General features: G+C 47.4%; 1 protein-coding gene across 3 annotated transcripts in view; it reads right to left on the bottom strand.

Moving 5' to 3' along the window:
- WDR33 (WD repeat domain 33) overlaps positions 1–24,089 on the bottom strand; it is a 160,580-nt gene extending 136,491 nt beyond the window's left edge. The window contains exon 1 of one of the 3 annotated variants that reach the window (XM_069727691.1): positions 23,905–24,089. The gene's annotated coding sequence lies outside the window, so the exon portion shown is untranslated. Of the gene's footprint in view, positions 1–23,893 lie in introns of all 3 variants that reach the window. The other 2 variants (XM_069727690.1, XM_069727692.1) reach the window with 2 other exon arrangements.
- Between the last annotated feature and the right edge of the window lie 301 nt (positions 24,090–24,390).

The following is a 24,390-nucleotide window of genomic DNA, read 5'->3' as shown; positions in this document are numbered from 1 at the left end:
GGGAGAGCTCGGAAGGGAAGGAGCACTGTTTTACTTTTTCAACGCAGAATTGGCTGGAATTGAGATCGGACGCCATGTCGTGTTTGGAGAGCCCCTGATGTGCCGAAACAGTGGAAACCCCCCAATTATAACTGAAACCCTAATCTAAACACACCCCTAACCCTAATTCCAACGGTAACCCTAACCACACCTCTAACCCTGACACACCCCTAACCCTAATCCCAACTGTAAATGTAATCTAAACCCTAACCCTAACTTTAGCCCCAACCCTAACCCTAGCCCTAACCCTAGCCCTAACCCTAATGGGAAAATGGAAATAAATACATTTTTTTTTATTTTTCCCTAACTAAGGGGGTGATGAAGGGGGGTTTGATTTACTTTTATAGCGAGTTTTTTAGCGGATTTTTATGATTGGCAGCCGTCACACACTGAAAGACGCTTTTTATTGCAAAAAATATTTTTTGCAATACCACATTTTGAGAGCTATAATTTTTCCATATTTTGGTCCACAGAGTCATGTGAGGTCTTGTTTTTTGCGGGACGAGTTGACGTTTTTACTGAAAACATTTTCGGGCACGTGACATTTTTTGATCGCTTTTTATTCCGATTTTTGTGAGGAAGAATGACCAAAAACCAGCTATTCATGAATTTCTATTGGGGGAGGCGTTTATACCGTTCCGCGTTTGGTAAAATTAATAAATCAGTTTTATTCTTTGGGTCAGTACGATTACAGCGATACCTCATTTACATCATTTTTTTATGGTTTGGCGCTTTTATACGATAAAAACTATTTTACAGAAAAAATAATTATTTTTGCATCGCTTTATTCTCAGGACTATAACTTTTTTATTTTTTTGCTGATGATGCTGTATGGCGGCTCATTTTTTGCGGGACAATATGACGCTTTCAGCGGTACCATGGTTATTTATATCTGTCCTTTTGATCGCGTGTTATTCCACTTTTTGTTCGGCGGTATGATAATAAAGCGTTTTTTGCCTCGTTTTTTTTTTTTCTTTTCTTACAGTGTTTACTGAAGGGGTTAACTAGTGGGACAGGTTTATAGGTCGGGTCGTTACGGACGCGGCGATACTAAATATGTGTACTTTTATTGGGTTTTTTTTTTTTATTTAGATGAAGAAATGTATTTATGGGAATAATATTTTTTTTTTTTTTTCATTATTTTGGAATATTTTTTTTTTTACACAAATGGAAAATTTTTTTTTTACTTTTTTACTTTGTCCCAGGGGGTACATCACAGATCAGTGATCTGACAGTTTGCACAGCACTCTGTCAGATCACTGATCTGACATGCAGCGCTGCAGCCTTCACAGTGCCTGCTCTGAGCAGGCTCTGTGAAGCCACCTCCCTCCCTGCAGGACCCGGATCCGCGGCCATCTTGGATCCGGGGCTGGAGGGAGCAGGGAGGGAGGTGAGACCCTCGCAGCAACGCGATCACATCGCGTTGCTGCGGGGGGCTCAGGGAAGCCCGCAGGGAGCCCCCTCCCTGCGCGATGCTTCCCTGCACCGCCGGCACATCGCGATCATGTTTGATCGTGGTGTGCCAGGGGTTAATGTGCCGGGGGCGGTCCGTGACCGCTCCTGGCACATAGTGCCGGATGTCAGCTGCGATAAGCAGCTGACACCCGGCCGCGCTCCCCCCGTGAGTGCGGCCGATCGGCTATGACGTACTATCCCGTCCAGGGTCAGATAAGCCCAGGGCACCTCGACGGGATAGTACGTCTAAGGTCACAGAGGGGTTAATGTGAAGGGGCCTTAATCACACACTTACCCAAAGAAATATCCCCAGTGCTGCACCGTAAAGTAAAACATTGCTTATAAACAGGCAGTGAAATATTTTCCCTCCCAAAAAGAATCAGCTGTGATCCTGTGCTGTCCTGTCTGCATTCTCTCTTTTGCTTCCCCCCTGCCCAGGAGATGTGGTATGATCAGACCATGTTCCTGACAGTCAGACACAGCCAGGGCACATTTTTCTTAAATACATCCAAATGGAGAACTTATTATTCTTCAGAGATCTATTGATTAAAATGAGCTTTTGTTTGTGGTAAAACCACTTTAAAGACGGACCTGTCAAGTCATAAGTGACAAGTTTTGCTCTCATTTTATTCCTGCTCCCGATTTATTTTTTTTATTAAATCAGCAGCCAGAGTTCCAGAGATATGATCTACCGTATTTTTCGGACTATAAGACGCACCGGACCATAAGACGCACCCCAAATTTGGGGTGAAAATTGCAGAAAAAAAGATTTTTTATAACATGGGGGTCCGTCTTATTGTCCGAATTTACAGTATCTTATGGCGGTGGCAGAGCAGGGTCACAGGAGGCAAGGTGGGGTGATGCTGGGATGAGGAGGTGCTGGGATCAGGAGGTGCTGGGATCAGGAGGTGCTGGGATCAGGAGGTGCTGGGATCAGGAGGTGCTGGGATCAGGAGGTGCTGGGATCAGGAGGTGCTGGGATCAGGAGGTGCTGGGATCAGGAGGTGCTGGGATCAGGAGGTGCTGGGATCAGGAGGTGCTGGGATCAGGAGGTGCAGGGATCAGGAGGTGCAGGGATCAGGAGGTGCTGGGATCAGGAGGTGCAGTGAGAGGTATGGCGTGAGAGGGGTCCCTGGCGTACCATGCAGGCTTACCTAGGTGGCAGAGGTCCGGTGGCAGAGGTGCGGTGGCGGGGGTGTGGCAGCAGAGGAGGCGCAGGAAGCGGGGTCCCTTTCCCCGGTATGGTGATGCAGCAGGCCCGGTATGCAGCAGAGCCGAGTGAATCCTCTTGTTATCGGTGGGCGCGGCCATCTTCCTGAGGCCGCGCGTGTGCAGATGAAGCGCTCTGCTCCCGGGGCTTCAGGAAAATGGCCGCGGGAGGCCGCGCGTGCGCAGATGGAGATCGCGGCGGCCATTTTCCTGAAGCCCCGGGAAGCAGAGCGCTCCATCTGCGCACGCGCGGCCTCCGGAAAATGGCCGCCACCACCGATAACAAGAGGATTCACCCGGCTCTGCTGCATACCGGGCCTGCTGCATCACCATACCGGGGAAAGGGACCCCGCTTACTGCGCCTCCTCTGCCGCCACACCCCCGCAACCGCACCTCTGCCACCGGACCTCTGCCACCGCACCTCTGCCACCTAGGTAAGCCTGCATTGCGACTATTAGACGCACCCCCCATTTTCCCCCCTTTTTTTGGGGGGAAAAAGTGCGTCTTTTAGTCCGAAAAATACGGTATATTATTCACTAGCTGAAGAGCCCGGCGTTGCCTGGGCATAGTAAATATCTGTGGTTACTTATAGCACCTCACTTCTCTTATTTTCCCATCACACCTCTCATTTTCCCAATCACATCTTTCATTTTCCCCCTGACATCTCTCATTTTCTCCCTCACACCTCTCATTTTCCCCCTCACTCTTCTCATTCCCCCCTAACACTTGTCATTTCGACCTCACATCTGTCATTTTCCGATCACTCCACTATTTTCCCTCGCTCCTCTCATTTTGCACTCACACCTTTTCATTTTCACCTCACACCCCTCATTTTCACCTCAGTATATACATGTTTGCATCTCCCTTATATATAATATACACCTGTATGTCATCTCCTGTATATAGATATACCTGTATGTCATCTCCCCTGTATATAGTATATACCTGCTGTGTGTGTCATCTCCCCTGTATATAGTATATACCTGTATGTCATCTCCTCCTGTATATAGTACATACTTGTAGGTCATCTGCTCCTGTATATAGTATGTACCTGTATGTCATCTTCTCCTCTATATAGTATATACCTGTGTGTCATCTCTCCTGTATATAGTATATACCTGTGTGTCATCTCTCCTGTATATAGTATATATCTGTGTCATCTCCTCCTGTATATAGTATATACCTGTGTGTCATCTCCTCTTGTATTAGACCTCGTTCACACGTTATTTGCTCAGTATTTTTACCTCAGTATTTGTAAGCTAAATTGGCAGCCTGATAAATCCCCAGCCAACAGGAAGCCCTCCCCCCCTGGCAGTATATATTAGCTCACACATACACATAATAGACAGGTCATGTGACTGACAGCTGCCATATTTCCTATATGGTACATTTGTTGCTCTTGTAGTTTGTCTGCTTATTAATCAGATTTTTATTTTTGAAGGATAATACCAGACTTGTGTGTGTTTTAGGGCGAGTTTCGTTTGTCAAGTTGTGTGTGTTGAGTTGCGTGTGGCGACATGCATGTAGCGACTTTTGTGAGATGAGTGTTGTGTGGCAACATGCGTGTAGCAACTTTTTGTGTGTCGAGTTGCATGTGACAGGTTAGTGTAGCAAGTTGTGTGCAGCAAGTTTTGCACATGGCGAGTTTTATGTGTGGTGCCTTTTGAGTATGTGCAAGTTTTGTGTGAGGCAACTTTTGCATGTGTTGCAGCTTTTGTGCATGTGGCAATTTTTCCACGTGTGCAAGTTTTGCGTGTGGCGAGTTTTCCATGAGGTGAGTTTTGCACTTGTGGCGAGTTTTGCGTGAGCCTAGTTTTTGCATGTGGCAAGTTTTGCGCGTGGCGAGTTTTGAGTGGCGACTTTTGTGTTTCGACTTATGTGGCGAGGTTGGTGTATGTGTGGTGAAATGTGTGCGGAGGGTGGTATATGTGTTCAAGCACGTGGTAGTGTGTGGCCCATTTTGTGTGTGTGTTCATATCCCCGTGTGTGGTGAGTATCCCATGTCGGGGCCCCACCTTAGCAACTGTACGGTATATACTCTTTGGCGCCATCGCTCTTGTTCACATCTGGCAGCTGTCAATTTGCCTCCAACACTTTTCCTTTCACTTTTCCCCATTATGTAGATAGGGGCAAAATTGTTTGGTGAATTGGAAAGCGCGGGGTTAAAATCTCACCTCACAACATAGCCTATGACGCTCTCGGGGTCCAGACGTGTGACTGTGCAAAATTTTGTGGCTGTAGCTGCGACGGTGCAGATGCCAATCCCGGACATACACACATACAGTCAGCTTTATATATTAGATTGCTAATTTTTATTGTCTTTACCAAAAGGCTATAGCACACAGGATTCTCTGGGGTGTGTCTTTAGGCTGCTCTGCATTAATATCCCGCAAGTAAAGCCCTTTCAGAAAAAAATACAGTTTGTATCTCTTAACTGTATGGCCACTGTTCTTTAAAAAAAAAACGAGAAGCTGGATTAAAATAAGACCAAAAAACGGTCCAGTTCTGACCTAGTGACAGATCCTCTGTGAGCATGACCTACAAACATCTCTTTAGACAGGCATCACATCATCGCCCTAATACAGTCCTGGGCAAAGTGCGGCCCGCAGGCCGGAAAAGGAAAACCGAGGGACTGAAAAACAGTGGCCCACAGGCTGCACCGTGCCCTCCCATGCCCGCCCGCTGTCACCATCTCCGCTGACTTCACAAATCTAATGAGTAAATAACCAGGAATTGCTAATTAGATGCAAAGTGGACTTTCAGGGGTTCTTAGTTTGTCAGTAAATATTCATATTTTGTCTTGGGCGACAGCTGTAGCATCATATATCCAACTAGATGGTGGCCCGATTCTAACACATCGGGTATTCTAGAATATGTATGTATGTATATAGCAGCCACATAGTATATAGCACAGGCCACGTAGTTTATAGGAGTACTACATGGCCTGTGGTATATACCATGTGGCTGCTATATACATACATATTGTAGAATACCCGATGCGTTTATATAGGTCACGCAGTAAACACAGCCCACGCAGTATATAACACAGCCCACGCAGTATATAACACAGCCCACGCAGTATATAACACTGGCCACGCAGTATATAGCACAGCCCACATAGTATCTAACACTGGCCAGGTACTATATAGCAGTATCTAACACAGCCCACGTAGTATTTAGCAGAGTAGGCACCATATCCCTGTTAAAAAAAAATAATTAAAATAAAAAATAGTTATATACTCACCCGCCGGCGGGATCCAGCGAACTTCTGGCGATTCGCGTGCGGCTGCCGCCATCTTGCGTTCCCAGGATGCATTGCAAATTTACCCGGACCGCTAAGTCTTCTGGGTAATTTCGCAATGCATCTCTGGGACCGGATGCTGGCGGCAGGCGCGAGCGCATCGTCGGACTACGGAAGGTGAGAACAGGTTTTTTTTTATTATTATTTTTAACATTAGATCTTTTTACTATTGATGCTGCATAGGCAGCATCAATAGTAAAAACTTGGTCACACAGGGTTAATAGCGGCGGTAACGGAGTTACCAGCGGCATAACGCGGTCTGTTACTGCTGGCATTAACCCTGTGTGAGTGGTGACTGGAGGGGAGTATGGAGCGGGCACTGACTGCAGGGAGTATTGAGCGGGCGCCGGGCACTGACTGCAGGGGAGTAGGGAGGGACTAATCCGACTGTGGCCGTCGCTGATTGGTCGCGGCAGCCTTGACAGGCAGCTGGCGAGACCAATCAGCTACTTGGATTTCCATGACAGACAGAGGCCGCGACCAATGAACATCCGTGACAGACAGAAAGACAGAAGGACAGACGGAAGTGACCCTCAGGCTAGGTTCACATTGCGTTTAGCGGATATGCTAACGGATTGCGGTAACGCAATGTCCAAAAAGGGATTTCGTTTGGCAAGTTAGCGGACACCCACTAACGCAATGTGAACCTAGCCTTAGACAATTATATAGATGACTATAACCTACCAAAATGTGTCAAAAGAGGATTGGTTGTCATTCTAGAGCAAAGTAAAGGATAAACTGATGATAACCTGGTGCAGTTGGGGCATATACTTAGCAAACAAAGCATGATGGGGGAAAAAAGCAATGTTTTTGTAATATTACCACTAGGGATTAGTGAATATACTCGTTACTCGAGATTTCTCGAGCACGCTCGGATGTCCTCCGAGTATGTTTAGTGCTCGGAGATTTAGTTTTTCTTGCCGCAGCTGAATGATTTACATCTGTTAGCCAGCATAAGTACATGTGGGCTTTAAGTCAGGCATTATACCATAAGCAACCATATTTGCTGTCAGGGATAAATAACGATATATTGGGCGGATTCTGTGGATAATTATAGCAATTAGAAATAGATATCCGCTTAGCAAAATAATTATCGAAATGGGGCAACAGGTGGTGGAAAATACAAGATTCTAAGAAAGAACAGAAGAGTTAAGCAAGGAACAAATACAGCAATAACTAATAGATATGACTGATGATACCATATTTACCGTATACGCACTATTTTGAGAAGTTTTGTAACTACTTTAGTTTATATGTTTGTTTGTATTTGTGATATGTTGTACTATTTTAATAAAAAAAAGAGATTAAACATAAGTACATGTGGGGGTTGCCTGGTTGCTAGGGAATCCCCACATGTAATCAAGCTGGCTAACAGATGTAAAAATCATTCAGCTGCGGCAAGAAAAACTAAATCTCCGAGCACTAAAAAATACTCGGAGGACCCCTGAGCGTGCTCGAGAAATCTCGAGTAACGAGTATATTTGCTCTTCACCAATTACCACCATAGCCATCAACACGGGCATTTTTAAACTGCTTTTGAAATCACCTATCCATCAGTGTTAGCTGTTACGAAGCTTCCTCTGGTAACTCTCTCTCCAGCTCGACTGACAGGTCTCTCCATATACACAAATTGGGAGAGACCTGTCAGTCAAGTTTAGCCAAGACAAGCTAGAAGAAGCCACTCCGCAGACACTTCTGCCCGAGATCAGCTTACTCATCAAACTGTGCTTTCTCTTAAACAATAGGATGTCATAGTAGTTCACACCCATTTGTAATGAGGGAGTCTGCCAGATTTCATTTTAAAAGGAGTTTTCTGCTGCTCTTTTTAAAGTTAACAGAATCAAGCCATGCTTGTAAAGAGGCCCTGCCAGTACAATCTGCCTCCCACTTTATTTCTGCCGCTCTGACAGTGTGTCGGGATGCAAGTAATGATTTAATGACCGCCAGTTACCTGAACCTGCAGCCAGGTACCTGTTGATTATGCAAAGAACCAAAAAACCAAGGAACCCTAAAATATAACTTTTAAATTATTTCAAATTAAAATAGATTTATTCACAATTACAAAAGACACTCTGACAATCAGTAGGGGAATTGGGGAAGGGAGAAAAAAATTGAAATGTAAGCGGCTGTTATTTTAGGAGTGGTTTTTCACACCTGTTTATTATGACATCAGTCCCAGTCCAATTTAGAACAGCCATTTAGTGGCTGACAAGTTGCCCTAAAAGAAGCTGTAACAAATTTAAACCTATTTTATGAGTGATCTCTGCAATTCCACATGACTTAAAAGTTAGTAAAGGTTAATTGATGCCTCCCTTTCACCCTTGATCCCAGTGGCTACAGTACTTGTTCTGTTCAGGCAAGAGACCAACATTTGAGGCTATGTGCACACTGTCATGCCGTTGCTGCCGCCGGCTCTTCCCACTGCAGCTCGCCGGGTGCGCGCGCGCGCCGCATTCAGCTCTGCGTGTGCGCACATCTGATTCCTCTGTTGGCGCTCTTTCCTGTCCTCTCTGTCATCCTGGAGGACTGTAACCCGGAAGTAGCTCCCATGCTGCTATGTAAACTGCTTCCTGCTGCTTCTCTGTGCCTGATGTTCATTTGTGTTTACAAGTGCTTCTGGCCACCTGTGGTCTCTGTGCGTTCCTAGCTCTCTGACTTTGGGTGTCCCCCGCCCTCTGCAGTGCCTGCCTGTTTCCTGTGTTCCTGCCTTGTTCCTTCAGTTCCTTTTCCTCTGCGGTACCTGCCCGGCTCCTATATCTTTTCCTTGCTCCCGTCAGCCTCGGTCTCTCCATATTGTCCTGCCAGTCTCCGTGCCTCTGTAGCGTTCCCATCTTCTCCCTTGTCTCAGTATTTCCTTTCTGTTCCCTCTTTCCCTTTGTGCCTGCTGTGTTCCCATCTGTTCTCAGTCGACCCTCCAGCTTCCGTGGCGATAGTCCCTCACGGGCCTGCCCCTAACTCTCCCTGTATAGGGGGCGGTCCACCTGGTCAGCTCGTCCGAGAGGGGTTCGTCATCACGGTCCAGTGGGTCCACTCTCCGTTTGAATATACATGCTCTAATCGGACTGCACTCGGGTGACATCCGAGTGCAGCCAGATTCTTACAGCGTCACAGTAACATCAGGCCATGGACCCCGCTGGAGTCTCTGCCACTCAAAAGGAGTTACTCTTTTTGCGTGAAAACCAGACTAGGATCATGTCATTTTTAAAGAATATGGAGTCTCGCCTAGCGGCTTTACAGCCTTCTGATCCTGGTATTGCTCCGCAGTTGGTTGCCCTTCAGCAGGAGCTAGATCAACAACGGGACACTCGGTCCCATATTTTGAATTTTATGGCCTCCATTAATGATCGGCTTCGCTCCCTCCAGAATGTGGCCTCTGGTTCCACTCCTGTCTCTGCGCCACAACCCTCTCCCCGACTTGCTAGACCTCCTCGGTATGGTGGGGATTCTAAAGCGTGCCGTGGCTTTCTTAATCAATGCCAGTTGCATTTTGAATTGTCTCCGCTACTTTATCCTACCGACCGAGCTAAGGTTGCTTTTATAGTATCCCATTTGGAGGGTGAGGCTTTGGCATGGGTTAATCCCCTCTGGGAGCGTGATGATCCTTTGGTCTCCCAACTCAATCCGTTCCTGGATACCTTCCGTAAGGTTTTTGATGAACCTGGTCGTCTGGTCTCTACCACTGAGTCCCTCTTTAACCTTTACCAGGGTACTCTCTCAGTAGCCCAGTACGCCATCCATTTCCGGATTCTGTCCTCAGACCTTGGGTGGAATAATGAGGCTTTGGTTGGAGCGTTTTGGCGTGGTTTGTCTTCACGGATTAAGGATGAGTTGGCGGGACAGGACACTCCCACCTCTTTGGATGATCTTATCTCCTTGGCCATACGCATTGATCTGCGCTTTCAGGAGCGCACTCGTGAGCTTGCCAGAGAGAGGAGACCTCTTCGCCAGACCACTGTTGCTCGAGGGACTTCCCTTTCTCAAGCAGCCCCGGTGGCTTCTTCATCTTCTCCTGAACCCATGCAGGTCGATCGCCTTAAGTCTTCTGAGCAACGCCGCAAAGAGAGACTCGCACAAGGTCTTTGTTTTTACTGCGGCAGTGCCTCTCATCTCTTACGCGCGTGTCCTCAGAAGTCGGGAAACGCATCCGCCTAGGACAGGTAAGGCTACGTTCACATTAGCGTTGCGCCGCTGTTGCGTCGGCGACGCAGCGGCGACGCGCCCCTATGTTTAACATAGGGGACGTGTGCGTTTTTTGGGTGGCGTTTTTCGCCACGTGCGTCGTTTCCGACGCTAGCGTCGGACGCAAGAAAATGCAACAAGTTGCATTTTCTGTGCGTCCGATTTTCGTCAAAAACGACGCACGCGTCGCAAAACGCGCGCGTTTTTGCGCGCGTTTTAACATGCGTCGCGCGTTGCGTCGCCGACGCAGGGCGGCGCAACGCTAATGTGAACGTAGCCTAAGAGAGGCCTTCCTAGGTGGTTATGATTCCTCTCCGCCTCTGGTTTTGTCTGTTATTCTTCATTTAGGTTCCCATCACTTTTCTCTGGAGGCTTATGTTGATTCAGGAGCGGCTGGGAACTTTGTTCAGCTCGAGGTTGTTAACAGGCTTGGGATACCTGTTAGACCCTTGGAGACTCCTAGACAAATAGCTTCTGTCGATGGTCAGCCTTTGCGGGAGACCGTCAACTTGGTTACGGAGGAAGTCGAACTTCAGATTGGAGCACTTCATCGTGAGAAACTGGCCTTTTATGTTTTACCTTCTTTGTCTCATTCTTTCCTTTTGGGTCTTCCTTGGTTGAGAGATCACGAACCCACGCTGGACTGGCGTACTGGAGATGTTCTACGGTGGGGACAGTCTTGTCTGAACAGGTGCCTGCTTCCCGTCAAGCCTGCGTCCTCCTCTTGGTCTGCTTCGGAATCCATGGGAATTCCTCCTGCCTATTGCGCTTTCTCGGACGTCTTTAACAAGAAGGAAGCGGAGATTTTGCCGCCGCACCGTTCTTATGACTGCCCGATAGACCTTGTTCCTGGTTCTACTCCACCTAGGGGTCGTATTTACCCATTGTCTCCTACTGAGACGCAAGCCATGTCCGAATATATTCAAGAGAATCTGGCCAGAGGCTTCATTCGAAAGTCTTCCTCACCTGCAGGAGCTGGGTTCTTCTTCGTTAAAAAGAAGGACGGTTCTCTTCGCCCATGTATAGACTACCGGGGTCTCAACACCATCACGATCAAAAACAAGTACCCACTTCCTCTCATACCAGAACTCTTTGATCGTCTGCGTGGAGCACGAATCTTTACCAAATTGGATCTCGGAGGAGCTTATAATTTGATCCGTATCCGTTCTGGTGACGAGTGGAAGACTGCGTTTAATACCAGAGATGGTCATTATGAATATTTGGTTATGCCCTTCGGTTTATGCAATGCACCCGCAGTCTTCCAGGAGTTCGTAAATGATGTTTTTCGGGATCTACTTTACACCTGTGTTGTAGTGTACTTGGACGATATCCTTGTGTTCTCTCCAGATCTGTCTACTCACAGAAGAGATGTACGGCAAGTACTTCAGCGTTTGAGAGAGAATCGGCTGTATGCAAAACTGGAAAAATGTGTCTTCGAACAGTCATCTCTACCCTTCTTGGGTTTCATCATTTCCGACGCTGGTTTGTGTATGGATCCGGGAAAAGTTTCTGCCGTGCTCAACTGGCCGCGTCCTCTTGGAGTGAAAGCAATTCAGCGATTTCTTGGATTTGCTAACTACTATCGGCAGTTTATACCTCACTTTTCCTCTCTTTCAGCTCCAATCTCCTCCATGATTCGGAAGGGTGCCAATCCTCATCTGTGGTCGTCTGAGGCCGAAGAGGCTTTCCTGTCCATCAAGCAAGCCTTTGCCTCAGCTCCTATTCTTCATCGTCCAGTGGCCAATAAACCCTTCATCCTTGAAGTAGATGCTTCTGCAATTGGAGCTGGAGCTGTGCTCTCGCAGAAATCCTCTTCTGGTCGTCTTGTGCCTTGTGGTTTTTTCTCAAAGATCTTCTCCTCCTCGGAAAAAAATTATTCCATATAAAGAACTGTTGGCAATCAAGTTGGCATTAGAGGAGTGGCGGTACCTCTTAGAAGGGGCTTTACATCGTTTTATAATCTACAGCGATCACAAGAATCTGGTGTATATTCGTTCTGCGCAAAGACTTAATCCTCGGCAGGCCAGGTGGGCCTTGTTTTTCGCCAGGTTTGACTTCGAACTTCGTTTTTTGCCAGGAAATAAAAACTCCAAAGCCGACGCTCTGTCTAGGTCATTCCAGGTGGTGGATTTGGAGGACGAGCCTGCACACATCATTGATCCTGCCAGAGTCATCACAGTTGCTCCAGTCTCTCTTACTTCGTTGCCTCCGGGTAAGACCTTTGTCGCTGAAGGGAACAGGAGACGTGTCTTACTTTGGGGTCACGCCTCCAAACTGGCTGGACATGTTGGTTTCAAAAAAACCTTTCGTTTGATCTCTCGTTTTTACTGGTGGCCAACGTTGTCTAAGGATGTCCAAAGTTTTGTCGCCTCTTGTCCTTCCTGTGCCAAGAATAAGATTCCCAGGCAACTACCTTCTGGGCTTCTACATCCTTTGCCAGTACCTTCCTCTCCGTGGCAACATTTATCTATGGATTTCATCACTGATCTGCCTCATTCTTCTGGTTCCACCGTCATCTTCGTGGTCATGGACCGTTTCTCCAAGATGGCTCATTTCATCGCTCTCCCAGGTTTACCTTCTGCTCCCGAATTGGCAAAGATTTTTGTTCACCATATTTTTCGTCTTCATGGTCTTCCTTTACATATTGTTTCTGACCGAGGTGTTCAATTCACCGCCCGCTTCTGGAGATCCCTCTGCAGATCTATGAACATTTCGCTTGATTTTTCTTCGGCCTACCATCCACAGTCCAATGGCCAGGTGGAACGTACTAATCAGACCTTGGTAACTTATCTCCGCCATTTCTCCAATTCTCATCAGAATGATTGGTCTGACTTACTGCCATGGGCTGAGTTTTCTTACAATAACCATCCCAGCGAAGCTACTAACAAATCTCCATTTTTTATCGTCTACGGTCAACATCCTGGTCTTCCTCTTCCGGTTCCTCCTGTCTCTACTGTACCAGCGGCTGATCTTCTGTCTAGAGAGTTCTCCAGGGTCTGGCAGGAGACCAAGTCCGCCCTTGAGTTGACTCAAGTTAGGATGAAGAGACATGCGGACAAAAGACGTCTTGATTCTCCTATATTCCATCCTGGGGACAAGGTTTGGGTTTCTTCTAAATTTATCCGTCTCAAAATCCCTTCACATAAGCTGGGTCCTCGCTATATCGGTCCATTCGAAGTTTTGTCTCGTATTAATGACGTTTCTTACAAACTTAAGTTGCCTGCCTCTCTGCGTATTTCTAATTCTTTTCATGTGTCTCTCCTTAAACCTGTAGTTTTTAATCAGTTTCATTCTTCTAACCTTTGTTCTCCTTCGCCTGTTTCCGAGGATGATGTCTTTGAGGTTAGGGACATCTTAGCCATGAAAAAACTTAGAGGGAGAATTTTGTTTTTGGTTGACTGGAAGGGTTTTGGTCCTGAGGAGAGGTCCTGGGAGCCTCGAGAGAACATTCGGGCTCCTCGTATTTTGTCCCGGTTTCTTTCTAGTCTTAAAAAGGAGGGGCGTAAAGGTGGGGGTACTGTCATGCCGTTGCTGCCGCCGGCTCTTCCCACTGCAGCTTGCCGGGTGCACGCGCGCGCCGCATTCAGCTCTGCGCGTGCGCACATCTGATTCCTCTGTTGGCGCTCTTTCCTGTCCTCTCTGTCATCCTGGAGGACTGTAACCCGGAAGTAGCTCCCATGCTGCTATGTAAACTGCTTCCTGCTGCTTCTCTGTGCCTGATGTTCATTTGTGTTTACAAGTGCTTCTGGCCACCTGTGGTCTCTGAGCGTTCCTAGCTCTCTGACTTTGGGTCTCCTCCGCCCTCTGCAGTGCCTGCCTGTTTCCTGTGTTCCTGTCTTGTTCCTTCAGTTCCTTTTCCTCTGCAGTACCTGCCCGGCTCCTATATCTTTTCCTTGCTCCCGTCAGCCTCGGTCTCTCCATATTGTCCTGCCAGTCTCCGTGCCTCTGTAGCGTTCCCATCTTCTCCCTTGTCTCAGTATTTCCTTTCTGTTCCCTCTTTCCCTTTGTGCCTGCTGTGTTCCCATCTGTTCTCAGTCGACCCTCCAGCTTCCGTGGCGATAGTCCCTCACGGGCCTGCCCCTAACTCTCCCTGTATAGGGGGCGGTCCACCTGGTCAGCTCGTCCGAGAGGGGTTCGTCATCACGGTCCAGTGGGTCCACTCTCCGTTTGAATATACATGCTCTAATCGGACTGCACTCGGGTGACATCCGAGTGCAGCCAGATTCTTACAGCGTCACACACACGTAGTCTGGGTCCACAGCGGATTTTTCCGCATCGGATTCCAGCAGATTTGATAAATCCGCAGTGGAAAACCGATGCGGATTTATCGCGGTTTCCACTGCGGATTTACAACTGCGGTTTTCCATAAGGGCAGTTGTAAATCCGCTGTGGAAAACACACAAAAGAAGTGACATGCTGCGGATTGTAAACCGTTGCGTTTCCGCTCGTTTTTTTCCGCAGCATGTGCACAGAGTTTTTTTTTCCCCCATACGTTTACATTGAACTGTAAACACAGGGGAACTGCTGCGGATCCGAAGCAAAATCTGCATCGTGTGCACATAGCCTTAGGCCTCATTCAGACATCCATCGCTGTTCTCATATGTACAAAAAAAAAAGACTGTTCAGAGTTTTAGATCCAATTTTCATCAGTGTTTTGTCAGTGTGTGAGTTTTTACCATCAGTGATTTTCACTGAATACATTGCAAATCGCTTCAATCCATTGCACTGATATCAGAACACGTACTGCACACCAATGCTGCTGCCACCAGTGTGCTGTCCGTAATTTTCACAGGCACATAGAATTCTTTGAGTACGGTAATTTGAATTCCGTGACTGATCAACACCAGACACTTTGAAGTAATTTTTTGTAGACCATTCAGTCCAATAATACAAACATACAAGCATAAAAACAGTCCCATTCTAATCTATTAAAAACAGTGATAGAAGATGTACAAGAATGAAGTGCAAGGTGACTGCCTGCAGGCTCAGTTCAATAGCTAAGCCCACAGCTCCCTTAAGGTACCATCACACGTAGCGACGCTGCAGCGATACCGACAACGATCCGGATCGCTGCAGCGTCGCTGGAGAGCTGTCACACAGACCGCTCTCCAGCGACCAACAATGCCGATAACCAGGGTAAACATCGGGTAACTAAGCGCAGGGCCGCGCTTAGTAACCCGATGTTTACCCTGGTTACCATCCTAAAAGTAAAAAAAACAAACACTACATACTTACCTACAGCCGTCTGTCCTCCAGCGCTGTGCTCTGCACTCCTCCTGTACTGTCTGTGTGAGCATAGCGGCCGGAAAGCAGAGCGGTGACGTCACCGCTCTGCTTTCCGGCTGACCGACGCTCACAGCCAGTACAGGAGGAGAGCAGAGCACAGCGCCGCGCCGGGGACAGACAGCGGTAGGTAAGTATGTAGTGTTTGTTTTTTTTTACTTTTAGGATGGTAACCAGGGTAAACATCGGGTTACTAAGCGCGGCCCTGCGCTTAGTTACCCGATGTTTACCCTGGTTACCAGTGAAGACATCGCTGAATCGGTGTCACACACGCCGATTCAGCGATGTCTACGGGGAGTCCAGTGACCAAATAAAGTTCTGGACTTTCTTCCCCGACCAGCGACAGCACAGCAGGGGCCTGATCGCTGCTGCCTGTCACACTGTACGATATCGCTAGCGAGGACGCTGCAACGTCACGGATCGCTAGCGATATCGTCTAGTGTGACGGTACCTTTATATGCCATGGCCAATGGAAGTTGACAGAGGGATAAATGCATCAGATGAGGCTTTTACTAAACAAAATATATTATCAAGTAACTGTTGTGGCCAAACGTTTTGAGTCCCACACAGATTTGTAAACAAATAAAGAAAAAATTATATGACCGGCGATGAAGAATCCGATGCACCTTCAGGGTATGTTCACACGTTCAGGATTTCCATCCTTTTTTTTTCCTGACTGTTTTTTAAAAAACTGCAGCTCTTGGCAGAAAACGCAGGTCCTTTTTTTGGTCCTTTTTTGATGCGTTTTTTGATGCGTTTTTTTGATGCAGTTTTCTAGCCAGAGTCTGTGTGTTTTCTAGGAATTTTTTTAGGGTTAAAATGGCTGAAAATACCCTAACCCTAACCCTACCCCTAACCCTAACCCTACCCCTAACCCTACCCCTAACCCTACCCCTAACCCTACCCCTAACCCTACCCCTAACCCTACCCCTAACCCTACCCCTAACCCTAACCCTACCCCTAACCCTACCCCTAACCCTACCCCTAACCCTACCCCTAACCCTAACCCTACCCCTATTCTAACCTTAGTGAAAAAAAAAAAAAAAAATTCTTTATTTTTTTTATTGTCCCTACCTATGGGGGTGACAAAGGGGGGGGGGTGTCATTTACTATTTTTTTATTTTGATCACTGAGATAGGTTATATCTCAGTGATCAAAATGCACTTTGGAACGAATCTGCCGGCCGGCAGATTCGGCGGGCGCACTGCGCATGCGCCCGCCATTTTGCAAGATGGCGGCGCCCAGGGAGAAGACGGCCGGACGGACACCGGGACGCCGGGTGAGTATAAGGGGGGGAGATTAGGGCACGGGGGGGGCATCGGAGCACTGGGGGGGGGCATCGGAGCACTGGGGGGGGGCATCGGAGCACGGGGGGGCGGGATCGGAACACGGGGGGGGCAGCCACACTCCGCCCACGCACTTCCGCCCGCTCCCCGCACTTCCTGCTGCAGCGGTTCTGCACATCAAATCGCAGTAAAACCCGCAGATATATTTTTGATCTGCGGGTTTTACTGCGGTTTGGACCTCACAATGGAGGTCTATGGGTGCAGAACCGCTGCGGCTCCGGAAAAAGAATTGACATGCTCCTTCTTTTTTCCGGGAGCTATTCAGCGCGTCTTTTTTTTAACAATTTCCGGACCATGTGCACAGTGTGTCCTGTTTTCCATAGGGTACAGTGTACTGTACCCTGCATGGAAAACAGCTGCGGAACCGCAGCGGCAAAACCGCCGCGGTTCCGCGGTAAAAAACGCACTGTGTGAACATGGCCTTAGAGGTCTTATTTGTATAAAACTTCCATTTTATTGAGAAATAGTTAAAAAATGTAAAAAAGCACAGTTACATGCAGTCAGATCAAACCAGTGTTATACAATTAAGCCCTCTGAAGCTGCAGCGGATTCTTCATGCCAGGTCATATATTTTTTGGTCTGGATTTCATTGCTGCGGCTGCCGGACGGACCACTAGAATGAGACGAGGACGGTGAGCTGACTTTTTTTTTGTTATAAGCCACACAGATTTGGGTTCTCAGTTTCTGGCTTCAGTTTTTATAGTGGCAACTTGCATTAACCCCTTCATGACCCAGCCTATTTTGACCTTAATGACCTGGCCGTTTTTTGCAATTCTGACCAGTGTCCCTTTATGAGGTAATAACTCAGGAACGCTTCAACGGATCCTAGCGGTTCTGAGATTGTTTTTTCGTGACATATTGGGCTTCATGTTAATGGTAAATTTAAGTCAATAAATTCTGCGCTTATTTGTGATAAAAACGGAAATTTGGCGAAAATTTTGAAAATTTCGCAATGTTCACATTTTTAATTTTTATTCTGTTAAACCAGAGAGTTATGTGACACAAAATAGTTAATAAATAACATTTCCCACATGTCTACTTTACATCAGCACAATTTTGGAAACAAAAACTTTTTTTGCTAGGAAGTTATAAGGGTTAAAATTTGACCAGCGATTTCTCATTTTTACAACGAAATTTACAAAACCATTTTATTTAGGGACCACCTCACATTTGAAGTCAGTTTGAGGGGTCTATATGGCTGAAAATACCCAAAAGTGACACCATTCTAAAAACTGCACCCCTCAAGGTGCACAAAACCACATTCAAGAAGTTTATTAACCCTTCAGGTGCTTCACAGCAGCAGAAGCAACATGGAAGGAAAAAATGAACATTTAACTTTTTAGTCACAAAAATGATCTTTAAGCAACAATTTTTTTATTTTCCCAATGGTAAAAGGAGAAACTGAACCACGAACGTTGTTGTCCAATTTGTCCTGAGTACGCTGATACCTCATATGTGGGGGTAAACCACTGTTTGGGCGCACGGCAGGGCTTGGAAGGGAAGGAGCGCCATTTGACTTTTTGAATGAAAAATTGGCTCCACTCTTTAGCGGACACCGTGTCACGTTTGGAGAGCCCCCGTGTGCCTAAAAATTGGAGCTCCCCCACAAATGACCCCATTTTGGAAACTAGACGCCCCAAGGAACTTATCTAGATGCATAGTGAGCACTTTGAACCCCCAGGTGCTTCACAAATTGATCCGTAAAAATGAAAAAGTACTTTTTTTTTTTCACAAAAAAATTCTTTTCGCCTCAATTTTTTCATTTTCACATGGGCAATAGGATAAAATGGATCCTAAAATTTGTTGGGCAATTTCTCCCGAGTACGCCGATACCTCATATGTGGGGGTAAACCACTGTTTGGGCGCACGGCAGGGCTCGGAAGGGAAGGCACGGCATTTGGCTTTTTAAATGGAAAATTAGCTCCAATCATTAGCGGACACCATGTCACGTTTGGAGAGCCCCTGTGTGCCTAAACATTGGAATCCCCCACAAATGACCCCATTTTGGAAACTAGACCCCCAAAGGAACTAATCTAGATGAGTGGTGAGCACTTTGAACCCCCAAGTGCTTCACAGAAGTTTATAAAGCAGAGCCGTGAAAATAAATACGTTTTCTTTCCTCAAAAATAATTTTTTAACCCAGAATGGTTTAATTTTCCCAAGGATAACAGGAGAAATTTGACCCCAATATTTGTTGTCCAGTTTCTCCCGAGTATGGTGATACCCCATATGTGGGGGTAAACTACCGTTTGGGCACATGCCGGGGCTCGGAAGTGAAGTAGTGACGTTTTGAAATGCAGACTTTGATGGAATGCTCTGCGGGCGTCACGTTGCGTTTGCAGAGACCCTGATGTGGCTAAACAGTAGAAACCCCCCACAAGTGACCCCATTTTGGAAACTAGACCCCGAAAGGAACTTATCTAGATATGTGGTGAGCACTTTGAACCCCTAAGTGCTTCACAGAAGTTTATAACGCCGAGACGTGAAAATAATAAATACATTTTCTTTCCTCAAAAATGATGTTTTAGCAAGCAATTTTTTATTTTCACAAGGGTAACAGGATAAATTGGACCCCAATAGCTGTTGCCCAGTTTGTCCGGAGTACACGGATACCCCATATGTGGGGGTAAACCACTGTTTGGGTGCACGTAGGGGCTCGGAAGTGAGGGAGCACCATTTGACTTTTTGAATACAAGATTGGCTGGAATCAATGGTGGCGCCATGTTGCGTTTGGAGACCCCTGATGTGCCTAAACAGTGGAAACCCCTCAATTCTAACTCCAACACTAACTCCAACACACCCCTTAACCCTAATCTCAACTCTAGCCATAACCCTAATCACAACCCTAATTCCAACCCTAACCCTAAGGCTATGTGCCAACGTTGCGGATTCGTGTGAGATTTTTCAGCACCATTTTTGAAAAATCCGCGGGTAAAAGGCACTGCGTTTTACCTGCGGATTTACCACGGATTTCCAGTGTTTTTTGTGCGGATTTCACCTGCGGATTGCTATTGAGGAACAGGTGTAAAACGCTGTGGAATCCGCACAAAGAATTGACATGCTGCGGAAAATACAACGCAGCGTTTCCGCGCGGTATTTTCCGCACCATGGGCACAGCGGATTTGGTTTTCCATAGGTTTACGTGGTACTGTAAACCCGATGGAACACTGCTGCGAATCCGCAGCCAAATCCGCACCGTGTGCACATAGCCTAATTCTAAAGGTATGTGCACACGCTGCGGAAAATGCTGCGGATCCGCAGCAGTTTCCCATGAGTTTACAGTTCAATGTAAACCTATGGGAAACAAAAATCGCTGTACACATGCTGCAGAAAAACTGCACGGAAACGCAGCGGTTTACATTCCGCAGCATGTCACTTCTTTTTGCGGATTCCACAGCGGTTTTACAACTGCTCCAATAGAAAATCGCAGTTGTAAAACTGCAGTGAAATGCGCAGAAAAACCGCAGTAAATCCGCAGCAGTTTAGCACTGCGGATTTATCAAATCTGCTGCGGAAAAATCCGCAGAGGACCAGAATACGTGTGCACATACCGAAACCCTAACCCTAACCCCAACCCTAGTTCTAACCCCATCCTTAGTGGGAAAAAAAAAAATTCTTTATTTTATTATTGTCCCTACCTATGGGGGGGGTGACAAAGGGGGGGGGGGGTCATTTACTATTTTTTTTAATTTTGATCACTGTGATAGGTTTTATCACAGTGATCAAAATGTATATGGAACGAATCTGCCGGCCGATCCGGCGGGCGCACTGCGCATGCGCCCGCCATTTTGGAAGATGGCGGTGCCCATGGAGAAGACGGACGGACCCCGGGAGGCTCGGTAAGTATGATGGGGTCGGGGGGGGGGGGGGTGGATCGGAGCATGGGGAGTGGATTGGAGCAGGGGGTGGGACTGGAGCACGGGGGAGCGGACAAGAGCACGGGGGGAGCGGACAGGAGGACGGGGGGGGGCGGACAGGAGGACGGGGGGGGGGAGCGGACAGGAGGACGGGGGGGAGCGGAGCAGTGTACAGGACAGATCGGAGGACTCGGGGGGGGGGGGGGGGAGGCTGGAAATCGGTGGCGGTGTGGGAAATCTGCGGCGTTGGGGAAGGAAGGGAGGGAGGGGGTCACAGGTCGGATTGGCACCGATTTTCATGACGCATACGCTGTGTCACAGGTCGGGAAGGGGTTAACCAGATTGATATGTATAATCCGATGAAATGCAGAAGCATTGGTTAATCTGAAAATTAACTTATTTACAAAAAAAACATTTGTAGTGAATTTCCATATACAAGGACATGCTTGTGTAATTTCAGTGATCTTGTTAGCACAGGAGAACGTGTTAATGAAGACAGGGCAGGCGACATCACTCGGTCATGCTGATGGACCAAGAACAGACTGGTTACTTTAAAAGAGGGGACTGGTGCTTGAAATCATGGTCTTCTGTTAACAATCGTTACCTCCAAGGAGACACATGCAGTCAATGCTTTGCAGCAAAAAAGCTTTACAAGCAAGTACATTAACCCTAAATCAACCATTTATTGAATCATCAAGAAATTCAAAGAGGTTAATTTGCTCTGAAGAAGGCCTCAGGGAAGAACACAAAAAAAAAATCCCGCAAATGCCAGAACAGTCTCCTAAAGCTTCAGCTACAGAATTTGTTACCAACCAATGCAAAGCTTGCTCAGGAACAGAATAAGGCAGTTGTCAGTGTGTCCACAGTGAGACCAAGGCTTTTGCAGGTTGGCCAGATATAAAGAGGCAGCAAAGAAGCCACTTCACTAAAAGCAAGGACAGATGGAGTATAGGGACTGGACTGCAGAGATACAGGCATTTTTTTCCCTCAGCCTCGATGAAACCCTTCAGCCTGTCAGAAATCTGGAAAAATTTCCAAAAAAAAGAAAACTGGAGTGAAAGGGATCCTGCATCATGCCAACAGAAAGGTATACTGAAACCACTCGTGTCGGGTGTGGGCTTTTCATCCATGGACTTGCCCACAATTTTACACAAGAACACTGCCATGAAGAATTGGGTCTAAACATCCTCAAAGAGTAACTTCTCCCAAATATCCAGGAGCAATTTGGTGATGAATATTTTCCAGCATGATGGAGAACATGTCACAAGGCAAAAGTGACAAGTGGCTCAGTGAGCAAAACGTTAAAATATTGGGTCCATGGCCAGGAACTTCCCCAGATCTCAATGGCAATGAGAACCTGTAGTCAATCCTGAAAAAGTAGGACAGACAGAAATTGTGAAACTGTCAAGTCAGGATTTGGCCAGAAGCCAATATCCAGCTGCCAGGACAAATTGCAGAAGTCATGAAATATAAGGCTGCCGTCACACTAGCAGTATTTGGTCAGTATTTTACATCAGTATTTGTAAGCCAAAACCAGGAGTGGAACAATTAGAGGAAAAGTATAATAGAAACATATGCACCACTTCTGCATTTATCACCCACTCCTGGTTTGGGCTTACAAATACTGATGTAAAATACTGACCAAATACTGCTAGTGTGACAGCAGCCTAAGGGTCGACACAGTAAATATTAACCCCTTAATGGACGCCAATACGTCCTTTTACTGACGTGCGATATAATAGCCTCGCCATGCAGGTGACAATCCAGCAGCTGTTGGCTGTCCACTATAGCTGACAACTTGCTGTATTAGCCATGATCAGTGTTGGCACCGTCCATATCTGTTTAACCCCTTAGATGCTGCTGTCCATAGTGACTACATCATATAAGAGTAGGGACTTCCTCTTTATCCGAATTGTCACTCTGATATCATGATTGTGTGGTCCTGATATTTGCCACGGCAATTCATGGTCAAATAACGGCCTTAGAGTCTGCCGGTTGTAGTGACCTGTTCTGAAGTTATCGACATTTAGGCTGCCGTCACACTAGCAGTATTTGGTCAGTATTTTACCTCAGTATTTGTAAGCCAACAAGGAACAACAAGGAATTGTTGAAGCGTTCCAGAGTTATTACTACGTCAAGGGACACTGGGCAGATTTAAAGGGAACCTGTCACCCCCAAAATCGAAGGTGAGCTAAGCCTACCAGCATCAGGGGCTTATCTACAGCATTTTGTAATGCTGTAGATAAGACCCGATGTATCCTATGAGAAAAAGAGGTTAAATTATACTCACCCAGGGGCGGTCCCGCAGCGGTCTGATCCAATGGGCGTCACAGTCCGGTCCAGGGCCTCCGATCTTCTTACGATGACGTCCTCTTCCTGTATTCACGCTGCGGCTCCGGCGTACTTTGTCCTGTTGAGGGTAGAGCAGAGTACTGAAGTGCGCAGGAGCCGGGAAAGGTCAGAGAGGCCTGGCGCCTGCGCACTGCAGTACTTTGCTCTGCCCTCAACAGGACAGACAAAGTACGCCTGCGCTGGAGCGTGACTACAAGAGGACGTCATCGTAAGAAGATGGGAGGCCCCGGACCGCACCGCGATGCCCATCGTACCGGGACCACCCCTGGGTGAGTATAATCTAACCTCTTTTTCTCAACTTTCAAGATACATTGGGGGCTTATCTACAGCATTCCAGAATGCTGCAGATAAGCCCCTGATGCAGGTGGGCTTAGCTCATCTTCCATTTTGGAGGTGACAGGTTCCCTTTAGGTCCTGACACAAACTTGTGATATGCTTGGACTAGAACTTCTTGTAGCCATAGAACCATCCGAGTACAAAGCCTAAAACCACTGAAGCAGAAACCCAGAATGTGTCAGTCACCCCTGTTGGCCATAACTGTAGGTGTTGTGTGGGTGAGGATCTGGGGCCAGGCTTGTATAGGTGCCCGGCGGGTGCTGCTGTGTGCTCAGGCATAAGGAGCAGCTCCCACCACACACACAGCCGGGATACAGCACGGCCACCTCACACCGCGCTGCCCGCACCTGTGAGTCACCCGCCCGCAGGCAGGGCCGCCCCGTCTGGAGGCCCTCACCGCACAGCCAGATGGAGGAGGCCGCAGCCGCCATACACTTAGCACCGGGCGTCTCACAGCCTCGCCAGAGAGCCACCGGCTGTAGCGGTAGCGGGAAGGCCCGTTTACGGTTTGCCCAGCCCACCATGCACGGACGTACTATATACATACGAAGCTAGGGCCAACGCCCTCCGTCACCTCCTCCTTCTTAATCACCCCCTTTTCGTTAACGACTACGAGGCTCTCTAAGACACTCTTTACGCTTCCGGTTTCTGTCTCGGTCTTTCTCTCCCCCTCGACCGTGCGAAGCCGCGCTCCGCCATTAATCACGTGACACGACGGCCCGCCCCTTCCCCAGACTAGAGCGCTCGGCTACGGATTACGTCATCACTTTTTTTTTCTAAATAACTTTATTGAAAAAGAAACAGAGGACGTTGCGCACAGGTTGTAAACAGTTCCCGCGGTGTGCTGTGGGGCGGGGGGTCACTGACTGCTCCGTAGTGAACATCCATGAGCCCCACCGTGTGTGCTCCTGCTCAGCATCCTCTATGGCAAGTGTTAGGGCCACAAGTGGCCCATTGATTTGTGCTGTAAAAAAAATATAAAAACATTCCCCAATTGGAGCCTGGTGTGTGACTGCAGACGTGAACGCTCACA

The sequence above is a fragment of the Ranitomeya imitator genome, chromosome 5, assembly GCF_032444005.1.
Source record: "Ranitomeya imitator isolate aRanImi1 chromosome 5, aRanImi1.pri, whole genome shotgun sequence".
NCBI classification, from domain to species: Eukaryota; Metazoa; Chordata; class Amphibia; order Anura; family Dendrobatidae; genus Ranitomeya; species Ranitomeya imitator.
This window is presented reverse-complemented; position numbering and strand designations above follow the sequence as displayed.